The 12,295-nt window shown below is 41.6% G+C and overlaps 1 protein-coding gene and 1 pseudogene across 1 annotated transcript in view; one reads left to right on the forward strand and one right to left on the reverse strand.

Annotated features, from left to right (window-relative positions):
* luzp1 (leucine zipper protein 1) overlaps positions 1–12,295 on the reverse strand; it is a 57,480-nt gene that overhangs the window by 25,069 nt on the left and 20,116 nt on the right. The gene's annotated exons all lie outside the window — the stretch shown is intronic.
* Positions 4,099–11,429, forward strand: LOC148893598 (uncharacterized; annotated as a pseudogene).

The following is a 12,295-nucleotide window of genomic DNA, read 5'->3' on the forward strand; positions in this document are numbered from 1 at the left end:
TGTGATATTGTATTGTAATTAATGAAATAAAATATACTTTATAATAAAGTCGTTTAATTTACCTCTGTGATGGTCGTTGATGTAGTTGCCTCTTGATGATATTAGAGTGACGTTGCTGTGCTTTCTCTGCGATAATACATTCACTCACATGATCCCCTGCGAGCTGCTTTTCATTAATCCAAATCAACAGACGTTTTTCAACCTCTTCTATTGCCTGAGAGCGTTGCTTAGACAACACAGAAAACACCCTTAGCCACACGTAGCAATGGTCGACTTAGCATACTGCTATTGGGACGCTAAGTCACACAAGCGCACACATTGTTTGTCTTATTCGATGATCTCCTTCTGCTCAACCGTAATTTTATTTTGTGTCCTCTTCGGCTTCACACTAGCCTGTGGTGGGGTCTTTTTCGGTCCCATAATAGCAAAAGTACTCCACCCGATAACAAACCCCATCTGCACTCAAAGAAAGGTGGTGATGAAAACTAGTCCGCCAGCCACCGTGGTGCTGTTCGACCGTGTGGTTTGGTGTTCATCCGCCAAAAACTAGTCCGCCAGCCACCATGGCGCTGTGTGGCTTGGCTCGTCCGCCGAAAACTGTTCATCTGCCAAGATTATATTCTCGCCAATTTAATGTTCGTAAGGCAAAAAGTTTGTGAGCTAAAGCGTTCGTAAGCCGAGGTATCACTGTATATATAATATTGCATTATGTTGTGCCACCGACAAAAGAGCATTTCAAAACACAATGACACATGATGTTGATGAACAACTGTCTGTGTGATTTCAATGAGTCAGACATAAAGAGTGTCGAGGTAGGGAGTCATCAAGAATCCTCATTCTTTAAACATTACCCACTATCCCTGAACAGTGGTCACGTTTATTTTGATTTGTGGAACAGTTGGCATGCGCAGTGTCAGTGACGTACGCAAAGCAAGTTGGTTGGAATGGGGGGAAAGTAACCAGTTGCCACTGAGCGTACAAATGCATTAACAGGCTTATCGAAGCGCTAAAAGAGATTTATGGTGAAACTGCTACCTCACATCCGTTTTTTTCTCCCCCACTTCTTCTGAGTACGCTCTTCCCAGATGTTGTTGGAAGACTGGGTGTGAAGGACCTGCCAGTAAATCAAGTGTCAAGTACGTCTGTGGTTGAAAATATCTCAGGACAGAAATCAAGTTTTGAAAACTGGATTGATCCAGATGACGGCAGGTTGACGAATGACTCATCTTACAACTGATGGGTAGAAGGAATCATTTGACTTAAAGGACAACCGACATCACTTTTGTGTTTCCTAACTGACATCAGAAAAACATTTTATAGCATCTAAAATACCCAAAACACGCAGTATGATATTTTTATTCAAATGAAAAACACCAATAAAAATGACTTAAAGTGTCCAAAATCTGCAAAAAAAATTGAGCAGTGAATTGAGCATTTTCAGAAAGTCCCGCCCCCAGTTCGTGACGTCACGCCAAGACATCTTGCATTGCTGGAGAATCAAAACAATGACTTCAGATTCGGAGAATATGCTTTCTTGTTTGTTACACATCCAGTTATGAATATGATTCAAATAGTTCTGAAGAGGAAAGCATACATGTTTGCAATCGATGAAAGAATTTATTCTGTGCCATTTTGAGGCAACATTGGGGGAAAATGGATCACCAAAAAATGGCGACCAAGCTCCTGTGAGGAATTAATCAGCCTGTTTCCACAGGCAATTCCTTCCATGAATTCCTTCCATGGAGTTTGGTCGCCCGCTTCTGGCGGCTTTTTGGTGCAACACGAGGTTTTCAGACCAAGTACAGCAAAATACATTGACGTGATGGAAGGACTGCTACAGTGTGTCTTTTTTCGGTCAGGGGTGTTCCTTCAGTGACGTCACGTACGGACTAGTCACCAACTCAAAAACAAGACTTCCTGAATATTCAGTGCGAGTCTTAAAACGTAAAATATAGCTAAATGCGGTGGAATCTTGGTAAAATACGCTCAGTAGTAGTCATTTGAAGCCAAGGACAACGGACGCCTCCGGACAAGTTGTGTCCATAATTTTTAAAATCGCTTCAAATGATTTCTACTGAGCGTATTTTACAAAGATTCCACTGCATGTAGCTATATTTTAAGTTTTAAGTTTTGCGCTGAATATTCCGGAAGTCTTGTTTTTGAGTTGATGACGAGTCCTCACGTCACGTCACTGAAGGAACGCCCCTGACCGAGAAAGGACACATTGTAGTAGTCCTTTCATTCACGTCAATGCATTTTGCGGTACTTTGTTTGGTCTGAAAACTTTGTGTTGATGGCGAAATTTGAAGGAAAACACATACATAACGCGATGGTGAATCCATCTGTGTTGCACCGAGCATGTATTTGATATTTACTAACAAAACTTGTAATGAATTAATCAGCCCGTTTCCACGGACTTTGTCGCCATCTTCTGCCTCTTTTGGGTGCTACATTCCCCCACCCCCAGATACCTCAAAATGACAGGGAATAAATTTTTTAATCGTTTGCAAACATGTATGCTTTCCTCTTCAGAACTATTTGAATCATATTCATAACTGGATGAGTAACAAGAAAGCATATTCTCCGAATGTGAAGTCATTGTTTTGATTCTCGAGCAAGGCAAGTCGTCTTGTCTTGGCGTGACACCACGAACAAGGGGGCGGGACCTTCTGAAACTGGCCACTTCCGGTTTCAAATTGAAGTACTTTTTCGACACTTTAAGTCATTTTTATTGGTGTTTTGCATTTGACTAATAATATCATACTGCGTGTTTGGGGTATTTTAGATGCTATAAAACGTTTTTCTGATGTCAGTTAGGAAACAAAAAAGTGATGTCGGTTGTCCTTTAAATGTATTTCAGTCATTCTGACAATTGTCTGAAATTTGTTTTTGGAATGTGTCAAATACGTTGAAGTGAAATGGCCAAAAACCGGCAGCCGTTGGTTCAGTCTTGACTAGCTTGTAGCCTAAAGCAGAGCTGGTGGACCACCAAGTCTCCAAATATCCCAAATGAGACAGCCCGTTTATTATTCCAAAAGTGGATAATAGAGCCTCAGACCTTGAATGTTAAGGGAGTTAAACAATTTGAAGTTTGAACTAAACATAGGTTACAAAACTTTCCAAAAGCCAAACCAAAATGTGGTTTGCGTGCATGTGTGTGTGTGTGTGTGTGTGTGTGTGTGTGTGTGTGTGTGCAAAAAAAACCCTTCTGTGGAATGACTGCAATGATAAGACGGAAAGAAAAACAATACTAATAGAAGTATATTAAAAAAATGAAAATAAACATGAAACTGAAGTGGTCCTACAAGCATTATTGCCTCCAACAACTATTTGTCGACCTTCTTTCTGCACTTAGATGACAAAGCATATGTGGAGTCCCAACAATACGACAAAGTGTCCATTACTTTACATTCTAAGGTGCATCTGTCTCCAAACTTATAAAACAGAACATGTTCTCGGTGACTTCAAATGCCACCTGCTCACTAACAAAATAAACAGAGAAACATACAAAACACGTTTCCACATAGGTAAGAGGAATTTATTTTCTGTTTGTGTCATTTGACTCTTATTGGAACCCTCCAGGACACAGGTGGCAAATACAAGGTCTGGGACACACAGAAGGACAGAGACACAGAGACAGAGAGAGAGAGACAGACAGACAAACAGACAGACAGAAAGAGAGAGAAAGAGACAGACACTGAGAGACAGACAGAGACATAGAGAGAGAGAGACAGAAGCAAAGACAGACAGAGACAGACAGAGACATAGAGAGAAACAGACAAACAGACAGACATACACAGAGAGAAAGAGAGAGAGAGAGAGAGAGAGAGAGAGAGAGAGAGAGAGAGAGAGAGAGAGAGAGAGACAAAGACAGAGACAAAAACAGACAGAAAGAGAGAAAAAAAGACAGACAGAGCGAGAGAGAGAGACAGACAGAAAGAGAGAGAAAGAAAGACAGACAGAGACAGACATACAGAGAGACAGACAGAAGGACAGAGACAGACTGACAGAGAGAGAGGGGTGGTGGGGGGGATGAGTGTGGAGCAAGCCTGCAGAATGCAGAGTAGGAAGCTGCCTGAGTGGATTACTGCGACAAGAATGCAGCAAGCGAGTGCTGAGAGGCAACGGGCAGAGAAGAGGATCAGGTGCAGAAGAAGGAGGGGAGGTGGATTCGAGGTTGCAGGAGGCAATAGTGAGGACGTACGTCAGAGGAGAGATCACAGTATAAACTGATGAACCTTGCCATGACTACATAAACAGGGTCAAGAGATTTTTTAAAGCCAGATGTCAGTCACTTTGGCTCACAAATCTCAGTTCAGTTCAAAGGTTTTTGCAAAATCTCCCCTCATCTGACTTCAGAATATTTATGAACTAAATTAGTTTGTGTGTAAAGGTTTTTATCTTAAACCATGATTCCCTCCCTCCCTCCCCCGCCCTCGTCATGTCTGATGAGGGTCGGTGGGGTCTTGACATGTGAATCAGCTTTTAAACGACGACATGCTATTTTGGGTCACAAACTACAAGTCACTCAGCAGTGCCTCTGCTGGATGCAGCCTAGTAGTACACTTCAATTTCTTCAGGACATGTTTTATGAAAAAAAGGTCTGAATTGTTAACAATCGAATGAATTGTTTATGATCAATTCAATCGATCCATGCCAATGGTAGAGTCCTGCTCGTCTGTTTCTAAAATGTTCTGTCAAAGAATCCAGACCATACCTGGTCATTTGAATTACATTGGAACGATTCTGCCCTGCCGTGGAATTCCAAAATGAGATTTCAGCCCTCATTTTGTGTCATTAGAAAATCAGCAAGAATGCAAACGTGCAGAACAATCATCACCTTTACAATGTTTCAACATGGCGGTAGTCCTCACTCTGCTAGAGTAGCTAATTCAAGCAGTCATTTGAAATGTAATCACTGTAATTCTTAAAACCCAGAAAAACAATTGTGTTAAGATGTCGACAGCTGAGACAGCTGAGCACACAAAACATACTCCGTTTACAAATAATGTGTCAAGCTGTTTTGTGCAGTGGGTGTTTGGGGCTCCCCGATGGCTCATCATCATCATGCATTTGTTTAGCGTTTAGCTCAGAGAATCCTGGATAGTTTGTATGAAAGGCAAGAGGGCCCCGCATATTGGACTTATTGACACCAACAAACACAGTGCTATGATCCGTACGGCGTCCTTGGAAAACGAAAATACATCAGTGTGCCTGCCACTCCTGTAGGGAGCTTGAGGCTACGGGGAAGGAAGCTTGGCGCCGGCATTTGTGCCCGACAGGAAGCATACTTGCACAAAAACTGAGGGGAAGTGGAGAAGAGGTGAGGAGGCAGAGGAGGAGGATGAAGACACGGGGGTGGGGGGTGGTTAAGATGTGCAAAGAAGAGAAGCAAATGTGTGGAATTCAGACACTGACACGTGGGCAACATTGAAAACAAAGTGATTATATAAGATACAAAATGGACACAAAACAGTTGGGAGACCTCCAATGGAGCCTAAGAGTACTACTAGATTTATAAACAAAAATCATTTAACTGTCATTCACTGTCCAGAAGATGTGCAAAAATGTGTCAAATTGCAGAATATTGCGTTTTAGGACTACATAAACATTCAATACAGCATTAGAAACTGTAGACGCACTTCTTTCATCAGAAAAAAAAGTGAATTCCTAAGTAATATGGGTCTGGAGTTATTTGAGCTGTCGGCGGCTGTACAAAATATAATACAATACGTATTGATTTATATAGCGCTTTAACAACCGCTGAAGCTTCGGTGAAAAGATTTCTTCAGCTGTCACCTGTACTTCTTTGAAGGTGTCCGACATTTCGCTCCTCATCCGAAAAGCTTTGTCAGCAAACTAAAGTTGTGCTGGTAAGTCTGGCCTTATAATTATACTTTATATATCAATTAACATTTATATATTATAATTATAGTTTATATATAAATGAAACTGTATATATAAATATAGGGCCAGAGTTACCAGCACAACTTTAGTCTGCTGACGAAGCTCTCCGGATGAGGAGCGAAACATCCAACACCTTCAAAGAAGTACAGATGACAGCTGAAGAAACCTTTTCATCGATGGACCACTCCTGAATGACTGGGAGCCTACAAAGATGAACAGCTGAAGCTGTAACAAAGCACTAACAGACGAAAGGCAAATGCTACCCCCTGGGAAAACATTGCGAGAGGTCTGACCAGTGCTTTAATCGGCACCCCCCGCAAGAAAAAAACAAAACCGCAACAAATTCGGGAATGGCGCTCCATGTCGCACTTTTCAATTCCCAAATTGTAATTTATGTTGTTGTATTAGTTTGTCATGATCTTATAATAATAATAATAATAATAATAATAATAATAATAATAATAATAATGCATTTCATTTGTAAGCACCTTTCAAAACTCTCAAGGTCACTGTATCCGTTTTTCCTGTGGGTGAGCAGCGGGAGCCACATGCGCCAGCGTTGACTCAAGCCGGAATAACTCAAATAAATACAAAAACTAGCGAGCTAGCTAATAGATAGCCAACAGATACTCAGCGAGCGAGCTAGCTAAGAGATAGCCAATAGATAGCCAGCCAACTAGCCAGCTAGCCACCAGAGAGCTAATAGATAGCCAGCCAGCTAGCTAGAGCATCCAGCCAGCTACCAGAGAGCCAACAGATAGCCAGCTAGCATATGTATGTTTTCTCTAGGTACATGGGTCTATTCCCACTCAATTAGAACACCCACACATTTCAGGTACATCCTTCATCTGACACGTTAAACGTCTCTTCCCAAAGTGTCCATCCTGTGATTGGAAACAAACAATATTATTAGCATGAAAGCAATTTTCAATCGGTCACAAAATGCCACCTTTTTCCCCTGCGCCTGCATTTGACCTTCATCTCAGGGACTGACAATGATTTCAGTGTCGAGTGTATAAGGACTATGTGACGCAGTCATACTAACATCCCGGGAGTGGATACGTGTTTTGTGGGCTTTGCGGTAGACTCATGCATGAGCAGACAAGCCGCGTTTGGCCACGGCAACACAAGGCCCTATTCACTTCTCTGGGGAGGCAATGGCACGCACATGCACATACACTATTATCATAATCATTATCATCAACAACGACGACCCAAGAAGCTCTCGAGTGCTTCAAAACACACATACGCAATCACACACACACACACACACACACACACACACACACACACACACACACACACACACACACACGCACGCACGCACGGCACACACACGCAACGCCGAAGACGCAGAAGCATTCCATGACAGTAGCATTCCATATGTTTGGTTAAGCACAGAGAATCCAGATTGAAGACAGCAGTCTGGAGTGAATTAAAAGGATGAATGTTCAGGGAGAAGGACGAGACAGGCGGAAGAACGCCAAATTAGAGCAGAGTCAAAATTTTGAGCTCAATAAAACTAAGTGGAAAAGTACCTCCATCCTAAAAAAGTACACAATTGGCAGCCAACTGTCATACTGTATAATATCAGGATGTCAAGTCTGCGCATCTCGCGATAACTCATTTCAGCCAACGTCAAATGATTAACTTATGTGGGTTTTGTTGCTTTTTGGAAGACTTGTTTAGAAGAGAACATCCACAGGATGTTTCAGGAACTAAGATGACTATAGAGCCACTTTTCCTGTTTCAGTGTCATGACAGGCTATGATGATGCTCCCCGCTAGTCCGGCGATGACTGATGGTGCTTTGCCTTGCTTAGCACCGCTTCTGGTAGAGTGAAAAGCGACAGCTTTTCACCTAGTTAGCTGCCTTATATTTTAAGTGTTACTTTTTGTGCGTTCGTTTTTTGGGGTAGTACAAATATTGTGAAAAAATATGAAGAAATCAACACAATTCTTTTTTTTTTAATCTTGAATACTCCATTTATTTATTTTTTTAGTTTTTCGTCTATCTATGTATCTATCTATCTATCTATCTATCTAGCTTGCTATCTAACTGCACTGTGCCTATTTGTGGTGTTTATCGGGTAAAATAATCCATAAGGAATGGCTTGAATGAGATATAAACCTGGCACATGTTAAATATTCAGATCGAAGGGGGAAAAAAAAGTAGCCCCCCCTCCAATACAGACAAGTATTTTGTTCTCAAAAGCTTCAATAATCCATGATGTAGATGCTAAATTAAGAAATGTATCCTATTACATCCTTCTCGGGTCAGTGCCGGTTCAGGGCTATCCAAAACACGTGTCATGGCGGCCTGACAGGGCATTCAAAAGGGCTTTATGTGTGTCCTTGCTTACTTCGTGTTATTACAAAAATCATTGGTGTGGTGAAACAATGAGAGCCACAATATCACATAATTACATATTTATATATGCCATCGTATTATTACATTGGACATTCATAATTTATTTGACACAAAGAAAAGCTGCTTATATATACTTGATTATTTTTCTTTTTTTATTGCCATCCTGATGTTTATCTTGTGGCTCTCAAAAGTGAGACACTCTCCAGAACCCGCTTGACATGAATCAAACTGTGACAGAAATTATTAAGCCCTACTTGGGGGGGCCAGCCAGGGTGCTTTGCAAAGTACCATTTTTCATCCCCAAAACCACCGCGGTGGTGTTACTGTCACACAAATTTCCGGCCTATATCCGACTCGTGTGGAAAATGGGATGCAAAATGTCAGGATTGTTGAGAAACTGCCACAAAATGGGATTTTCCACACTGCGTGATAAAGCGCTGTAGTCACTTCATAAATTGCTCACCAAGAAAATAAGAACAAATACAAAAGTCACTTTACAAACAGTCCAGCAGAACTCTGAAAATCTTAAAACATTACTTTCACCCTAGCATAACTACAGACACTCCAAACAGCATTGAAATCTTTTGTTTATGAGCCAGCTTGCAAAAAGTTAGCTTGACTTTGAAATGGCGCATTTTCAAACGTATTTTTCATGATTTGAACCGTATTTGACAAACAATATATTCGACAAGACCAAAGAAGTGCTAGTAGTTAGCAGACTTGTGCAGTCTGTTTTTTCAAGACATTATCTCATTTGAAACATGTCCGTACCCGCTGTAAGGATTTGTTCTTGCCCATTTGCCGAACATTCTTAAACCGCCATGTCTGTCAGTGAAGTGTTTCAAAAATAGGCTAGATATGACTATTTTTTAGATCATTTGGGGAAATGTTTATCCCGGGGCATTTAGGAAATGTTTAGAGAACTGTGACAGGCCGTTGTGTTACACTTGGAACAGAGAAAAAAAACTGAGGTGCTCTCATTATTCTTTTACGTGATTAATCCTTTTAGGGACTGAGTCAACTGTGTTTTGGAGCAGGAAAATAAAACTTGTGATTGTAATGTAGGCACAGACATTGTTTTAATTTGTCTATTCAGACAGTTCACGTTGAAAAAAGTGATGTTGCCAAATACTGGCAGGTGTCAAATCATAGTTTCGTTTTTTTCAGGTGGATTGCTTTGACATTCCTTTAAAGTTATGGATCACAGAAAGATAGTGAAATAAATGATTCCATTTTTACTTGGTCTTTACTTTAAAACATACTTTGCAGTTCAGCATACGCTGTCCAAACAAAGTTCAGGATTTGAGTACACGTGTAAAAGCATTTTCACACCGGCACTTTTTGGTTTTCGAGGCCTTTATGACAGAATGTATCGGTCTGTTAGGGTGAACTCCCCCTCCCCCCAAAACCAGGTACACTGCTGACGCCGCCTAACTCGTGTCCAGACAAACAACATCAAATGATGTTGTGCTATAGCAGCATATACTGTACACAATGAATGTGGCGATTGACAAAGTGCAACGTAAAATGTCCTCAAGAGCCGACCGACTGTTTACACTTTACGTTGTGGTATTTGCTGTTCCACTTAACTCCTGTTTGAGTCATCAAGATTGTCAAAACAAATTTGAGATTATACCAGCCTCCGTAAAAACTGGATTGGTAATCCTCACTGTGAGGGGAAAACATGTGATGCTGAATGTTGTGATATTTGGGGAAAAATAGCACTGAATTTTATTTATCGACAACTGTGCATGGTGGGAGGGTTGGAGGGGTGAATTTTGTATTTAAAAAAGTAATAGACCTCATTTGAAGTTGGATGTATTAAAGCAAAACATTTGGATTCAAATGAGGAGCAGAAGATCGTCTGTGGCAATTTAGAGAGTCCCATTCATGTAAAACTGAACTAAAGGCGAATGAAAGAATGGGTACGAGCCAGATCATGTTCAAGCTCCCCTCCCGGACAAACTTTCAAAGGCTGAAACTTCATCCGGGGATCCGCTGGAGAGGCGTTTGTATGGGCACCCATTTCCTGAGTGATTAACAGGGGTGTGTGTGTGTGTGTGTGTGTGTGTGTTTGTGTGTGCGCGCAAACGCACAGACTGGGGGTTGCAGCTCGAAGAGGTCCGGGGTTGTTTTGTCTGCTCGTGGAGGAAAGGAATGCTCAAGTCAAACAAAGCAAACAGGATGCCTTGCAAGAAGCGAGGATGAGGGTGAGAAAAGAGCAAGCAAGGAAGAGAGAAAGACAGCCAGAGACAGGAAATCGAGGTCCAGAATGCTGGGGACAGAAGGCGTAAAAGTCGCAGTTGAAGTCACAGAGACAGCGAGAGAGTGAGAGAAAGTGAGAGAGAGAGAGACAGAGAGAGAGAGAGAGAGAGAGAGAGAGAGAGAGAGAGAGAGAGAGAGAGAGAGAGAGTGAGTGAGAGAGGGGGGAGATGGAGAGAGACAGAGAGAAAGACAGAGACAGAATGAAAGAGAGAGGGACAGAGAGAGAGAAAGCGAGAGAGAGAGAGAACAAGAGAGGGGGAGAGAGACAGAGAGACAGGGAGACAGAGTCAGAAAGAGAGAGGTAGAGAGACAGAGAGAGGGGGGAGAGAGAGAGGGAGAGATGGAGAGAGAGAAGGGGAGAAAGAGAGAGAGAGAGACAGAGAGAGACAGGGAGACATAGAGATAGAAAAAGAGAAACAAAAACAGAGAGAGAGATAGAGAAAAGGAGAGAGAGAGAGAGAGAGAGACAGACAGACAGAGACATAGAGAGAGAGAGATAGAGAGAGAGAGAGAGAGAGAGAGAGAGAGAGAGAGAGAGAGAGAGAGAGAGGGGGAGACATAGAGATAGAAAGAGAAACAAAAACAGAGAGAGAGATAGAGAAAAAGAGACAGAGAGAGAGAGAGAGAGAGAGAGAGAGAGAGAGAGAGAGAGAGAGAGAGAGAGAGACAGAGACAGAGACAGAGACAGAGACAGAGACAGAGAGACACAGATAGCCAGAGTGAGAGATAGAGAGACAGAGAGAGACAAAGAGAGAGAGCGAGAAAGAATTTCACATGCGTTGAACAGCATTCCTCCTCCTCCTATTTGCATTCCGGCACAGCGAAGAGGTGGAGCGACAATTTAATCGACAAGCTGTCAAATGGAGAGAAAAAAAACGTTTGCCGCTTCCAACTTGACTGTAAACCTGCAGAACCCGTCCTAATATCTAATGACTAATGGCCCTCGGGCTCTCCTTGTTCCATTAAAGAAAACATAGTAAGTGTGACACACACTCACAATGCAACTGCAGCAAATTGGACGTTTATATTTATTTATGTAACAGAAATACTTTGCAACACAAAAATTCGCAAGTTTGCAAAAGTGATGTGGGCTCGGTAGTCCAATTGACCAGTGATGGGCTAATTTTGAAAAAGATCAAATTACGTGCAAGTGGTAAATGACCGATTGATTCCGTTGTAGTTGAATATGACGTCAGATGAGGCAAAGTGAGCTACAGTCCATCCACGCATGCCTACGCGATACAAAACTGCTCCCGGGCAGCATTATTCAGCTCAATACAACACTGGCATTGAAATGGAAGTTCAGAATAGCCCAAGACGGTTGAAATCATATGAAGAAAAGATTAATGTGAGCCTGCAAAAGGACAAGGAATTGCATTCAGCAAGCAGTACAGTTTGGCACTTACTGTACAAAGGTTTTGCTATCTGTTTTTGGGCCAGCTGCCAAAAGTACACTACCATCCATTCATGACTTTTTTCCTGATTCTTCTACTCTGTCTTTTAGGTGAGAGGTGTGGTTCACTCTGGACAACCAGTCCGGAGTGAACCATTTCCTTTTTTGGTTTCATGTGATTGGTTTGGTTTTCACTCACTATATTTTTAAATAATATACAAGGAAGTTTGTTCTGTCTTTCACTTTGAGACACTTTTAGGAGTTGTGTATAACTTCTGTTTAAACCATGTTAGTTTCATTGAAAGAAAAATAATCTTATATTGATATTAAGCTAATTTGTACCAAAGAACACTCAATTTA

The sequence above is a fragment of the Hippocampus bargibanti genome, linkage group LG09, assembly GCF_051943395.1.
Source record: "Hippocampus bargibanti isolate YZ-2025 linkage group LG09, ASM5194339v1, whole genome shotgun sequence".
In the NCBI taxonomy this organism is placed as follows: Eukaryota; Metazoa; Chordata; class Actinopteri; order Syngnathiformes; family Syngnathidae; genus Hippocampus; species Hippocampus bargibanti.